Source organism: Salvelinus fontinalis, chromosome 9 (genome assembly GCF_029448725.1).
Source record: "Salvelinus fontinalis isolate EN_2023a chromosome 9, ASM2944872v1, whole genome shotgun sequence".
NCBI lineage: Eukaryota > Metazoa > Chordata > Actinopteri > Salmoniformes > Salmonidae > Salvelinus > Salvelinus fontinalis.
In genome coordinates, this window is record NC_074673.1 from 18,340,566 (window position 1) to 18,346,565 (window position 6,000).

Sequence of the window (6,000 nt, forward strand, 5' to 3'; positions counted from 1 at the left end):
CAGTTCGTGCTCTAATACACTGCCCCTGGATGGAAGGACGTTCCCCGGATGGCGGATATAGTGAACCCAAGCAATAGTTCTAGCTCGAGAATGAGGAGAAATCTCTAGCGTAACCCGTGCCATGAAGCACGCGTTTGCCTTTTCCAGTTTTAAAATAGGCCTAGCCTAGTTAGTCTAAAAGGTTATTTCTAATAACCAACAAGTCAAATCAACACAAAACCTTTCATTAAGCCAAGCAAAAACTTAATGCTTTCCTTTAAAACCAAGCCATTTCAGCTCAGAGACATATTTTATTTTATACAACCTGTGCCGTCCATCGAGTGTGGCTGTCTCTTCCTCCATAACCATATTCCCTGAAATGGCGCTTGTCGAAATGGCACTCTGTCCCTGAAAAGTCCCGCTTGAACTGTACATTGCGGCTCACATCTCCTCAATATATAGGCCTACAGGTGAGCACCTCTAATACTCCCCTCTTCTCCCACTGACCTGCTGTTGATAATTAGATAGACATACAGAGAGACCTGGGTGAAAAAAGAGACCTCATCCTTTCATCTGATCTTCGGTTTGGATTTCAGACTCTAAAGTCGCGCTGAAATCCATCCACGCGCACCCATTGTCCAAACCATACATTATATAATAGAAACGGCCTGTCCAGCCTAACCCAACTCAGCTCAATCCCCCAAACCAGGAAGCCGTAGCTATAGGACAGCCAAATTAAACTCCACAAAAATTGAAATTAGAGACCCCAAAGACTGAAACAGGAATAAAAGGATGTGAATAAATATTTCACGTCTTCATTATGAGTCTGTCCCATCGCGAATGATTCGTGTGACGCGGTGGATTTGGCGTTTCTCCCAGTCAGCATCTGTCTTCGCGGTCTCTGGTGGAGGGATGCTGAGCAGAGCGCACCTGACATTAGGGCGTCGTGCTAGAGGGTCGGGCTGTGCACAGAACATTGCGGGGAGAAGTGCAAGCGGGCCATAATAATGTGGATGTGGAGTATTGTCCTCTGAATACAGCATCCCCGAGTTTACCAATAGGCCAAAAATAAACATATTTTTTATAATTAAAAAAGACGACTATTTAATTATATACCTGCCTCGGGCCTGCGGGTTCAAATACGTGTGTATTTGAGTATTTCTTATTAAAATACTTTTTTCTGTGTATTTGAGTATTTTCAAATAAACAGCCGCAAACATGTAGGCCTACTTTTATTTGATTATTTGAATAGTTACTTGTACATTTTTATTTCAATTACTATTTTCACATGGCAGTGTTAAATGAATCATTGTATTTGATTATTTTCAAATACTTTCCAAGTGTATTCCCAAATACATTCCAATATTCAACTACTTGTTTTTTCATATAAATGCAATCTGAATTCTTGTTTTGAAATGTATTGAAAAGTAATTTAACTACCTGGAATAGTATTTGAACCCAGGTCTGATCTGCCTAGGCTACCCCATTACATGTTGTGCAATCACTCTGTAAATATGATTCATTTTTAGCGTGGCCCTAAACAACAGACAAGCCTACATGTGATATAGACACATTGATCTATAAAGACTATTTTCCTACTATACTTATGATACAATTATTTCAGTGCCAATAACACTTAGCCACAGAGACGCATCCCGTTTGGACCACCTGCTCTTTATCCATTCAAGTTAAACTAAACTGTGTTTAATGGTCATATAAGCATATAGGCTAGTAGACTAGCCTTTATGAACGAATGTGTTCAATCAAAATGTATACTAAGGAAAACATTTCTGTAAAAAGCTGAGGGATGGGGCTGGAGAAATGTAAGCACTCTCAAATTCATAGACAGTGCTATGAATCTGCGACCATTTACCAGATTTATCCACATCCTTTATTTATCGGCTCTTAACTTCTTTGTGATAGGGGGCAGCATTTTCACTTTTGGATGAATTGCGTGCCCATAGTGAACTGCCTCCTACTCTGTCCCAGATGCTAATATATGCATAATATTATTACTATTGGATATAAAACACTCTGAAGTCTCTAAAACGGTTTGAATGATGTCTGTGAGTATAACAGAACTCATATGGCAGGCAAAAACCTGAGAAGAAATCCAAACAGGAAGTGAGAATTCTGAGGCTGGTCGATGTTCAACTAATCGCCTATTCAATTCCCTGTAAGATATGGAACTGTTTGCACTTCCTACGCCTTCCACTAGATGTCAACAGTCTGTAGAATGTGGAATGAAGCCTCTACTGTGATGTTGAGCCGGATGGGAGGTGTTTTAGTCATTGGTCTGGCAGAATGCCAGTTCCTGGTCATGCACGTTCCAAACGATATCGTCTTGCTTTCCATAACTTCTAGAGACATAAAGGAATTCTCCGGTTGGAACATTATAGTTATGATAACAACATCTTGAAGATTGATTCTCTACTTAGTTTGACCAGTTTATTCGACCTGTTATATAACTTTTTGAAGTTTTCGTCCGAGTTCGCCTGCATCTGCGTGAGCGTTTGGACATGTACACTAAACATGCTAGCAAAAGTAGCTACTTAGACATAAGTAATGGACATTATCGAACAAAACAACGATTTATTGTGGAACTAGGATTCCTGGGAGTGCATTCTGATGAAGATCATCAAATGTAAGGGAATATCTATGATGTAATTTCGTATATCTGTTGACTCCAACATGGCGGAGAAATGTTGTTATTTTTGAGCGCCGTCTCAGATCATTGCATGGTGTGCTTTTTACGTAAAGGTTTTTTGAAATCTGACACAGCGGTTGCATTAAGAACAAGTGTATCTTTAATTCTATGTAAAACATGTATCTTTCATCAAAGTTTATGATGAGTATTTCTGTTATTTACGTGGCTCTCTGCAATTTCTCCGGATATTTTGGAGACATTTCTGAACATGGCGCCAATGTAAACCGAGATTTGTGGATATAAATATGCACATTATCGAACAAAACATAAATGTATTGTGTAACATGATGTCCTATGAGTGTCATCTGATGAAGATCATCAAAGGTTAGTGATTCATTTTATCTCTATTTCTGTTTTTTGTGACTACTATCTTTTGCTGGGAAAATGGCTGTGTTTTTCTGTGGCTACGTACTGAGCTAACATAATTGTTTGGTGTGCTTTCCCCCTAAATCCTTTTTGAAATCAGACATGTTGGCTGGATTCACAACATGTGTAGCTTTAAGTTGGTGTCTTTCATGTGTGATTTCATGAAAGATAGATTTTTATAGTAATATATTTGAATTTGGTGCGCTACATTTTTTCTGGCATTTGGCCAAGTGGGACGCTACCCACATATCCCAGAGAAGTTAACCAACCATGTCATTTTGTTTGTTTTTTTCGCGTTGTTCATAACCTGTTTTGTACATAATGTTGCGGCTACCGTCTCTTATGACCGAAAATAGCTTTTGGACATCAGAACTGGGATTACTCATCTCAGATTAGACAAAGAGTTTTTCTTCAATGAGTCGGATGGGAGGGAAATACTACAGACACCCAACCAACCAGGCCCAGATCCCCATTCATTCGCAGGAGAAGGAAACTGAGATTTCGCAGAAAAAGATCAGGTTGCCTTGTGAGGATCAGGCGACAAGTAGCTAATATGCCTATCCATATATATATAAACAACAGCTGGTCCACGATATCTAAGGAAGTCTCAAGATCTCAAGGTCTTGCTCCCCTGAGGTAATCTCATGATAAGCTGTAGACCACAGTATCTTACTAGAGTATTTTCATCTGTATTTTTCGTAGCTGTCTACCTACCACCACAGAACGATGGTGGCACCAAAACCGCACTCAATGAGCTATATACCGCCATAAGCAAACAGGAAAACGCTCAACCAAAGGTGGCGCTCCTAGTGGCCGGGGACTTTAACGCAGGGAAACTTAAATCAGTTTTATCTCATTTCTATCAGCATTTTAAATGTGCAATCAGAGAGAAAAACATTATAGGTCACCTTTACTCCACACACAGAGACGCGTACAAAGCTCTTCCTCGCCCTCCATTTGGCAAATCTGACCATAATTCTATCCTCCTTTTATAGACCGAGTCACTGGTGCAGGAAGCACCAGTGACTCGGTCTATAAAAAATTGATCAGATGAAGCAGATACTAAACTACAGGACTGTTTTGCTAGAACAGACTGGAATATGTTCCAGGAGTCTTCCGATGGCATTAGGAGTACACCACATCAGTCACTGGCATTATCAATAAGTGCATCGAGGACGTCGTACCAACAGTGTCTGTATGTACATACCCCAACCAGAAGCCATGGATTACAGGCAACAAGAAATTCCGCTATGCCCTCCGACGAACCATCAAACAGTCAAAGCGTCAGTACAGGACTAAGATCCTACTACACCGGCTCCGACGCTCCTCAAATGTGGCAGGGCTTGCAAACCATTACAGACTACAAAGGGAAGCACAGCCGAGAGCTGCCCAGTGACACAAGCCTACCAGACGAGCTAAATAACAGTCAAACTAAGCTGATGAGTTGTATTCTTCAAGAAACAATTGGTCCAAAACGTTTTTAAAAAAGTAGCAACTGCTGATTGCCACTTTAACTGAAATGTAAGCTATTTCCTGGGACCACCCATACAAAAACATGTATGCACGCATGACTCGCTATATTATATTATTATTAGTAGCCTATGATAACTGTAGGCCTATTGTAATAAAATTGCTAACAATAATATAATTCATTAATTATTCAGACAAAGTCGTTGAGTCAGTTAATGTTACCCATACATAATTTCATTGATTTTATAAGTCATTTTTATTCATTTCAATCTCTACTGTTTTTCCTCTATTTCTGAGCATATATTATTCTCACATATTATCCCTTCTTCTCTGAGGTGAGAGAATGAATGACCATAGGAAAGAGAATACTGTTGAATGAATTATGTATTCTTCCTGTACTTTCCTTGAGTTGATTTTCCACAGTAAATGTCCTGCAATAAGAGCTATGACGCTAATATTTGTGTACAATCTTCAGAGTAATGTCTTGTGTGCGTCACTGAGTAGACTGATACCCCATTTCATGTATCCACAATCCATATTTAATGCTTTACAGTGCAAAATTAATGTTCAATACTTAAATAGGCTTACTAGAGAGGTGATTTCGCACAGACATAGTACTGCAATAGGACCTATGACTGTTTTATTTGAGTTGTATTCTGTGGGTGTCACTGGGAAAGCTGATACCCCAGTTCAGGGATCCATATGTAATGCTTTAAGGTGCATCTACAGTACCAGTCAAAAGTTTGGACACACCTACTCATTCTGATTTTTTATTTATTTGTACTATTTTCTACATTGTAGAATAATAATAGTGAAGACATCAAAACTATGAAATAACACATATGGAATCATGTAGTGAGCAAAAAAGTGTTAAACAAAGCTAAATATACTTTCAAATCAAATGTATTTATATAGTCCTTCTTACATCAGCTGATATATCAAAGTGCTGTACAGAAACCCAGCGTAAAACCCCAAACAGCAAGCAATGCAGGTGTAGAATCCCGGTGGCTAGGAAAAACTCCCTAGAACGGCAGGAACATAGGAAGAAACCTAGAGAGGAACCAGGCTATGAGGGGTGGCCAGTCCTCTTCTGGCTGTGCCGGGTGGAGATTATAAGATGGAGATTTATGGAGATTTATATTTGAGATGCTTCAAAGTAGCCACCCTTTGCCTTTGCACAGTCTTGGCATTCTCGCGACCAGCTTCATGAGGTGGACCTGGAATGCATTTCAATTAACAGGTTTGCCTTGTTAAAAGTTAATTTGTGGAATTTCTTTCCTTCTTAATGCGTTTGAGCCAATCAGTTGTGTTGTGACAAGATAGGGGTGTGTAGTGGAAATTTCAGTACTGAGAGAGACTTGGACAATTATTCAAACAATCATCTTTTTCAACATCGATTAATTATTGCAATAATTAAACTGTCGACCGCACACTCTAAGTTGTGTTGCCGAGAGCTTAACTGATAATGAAAAAACAGA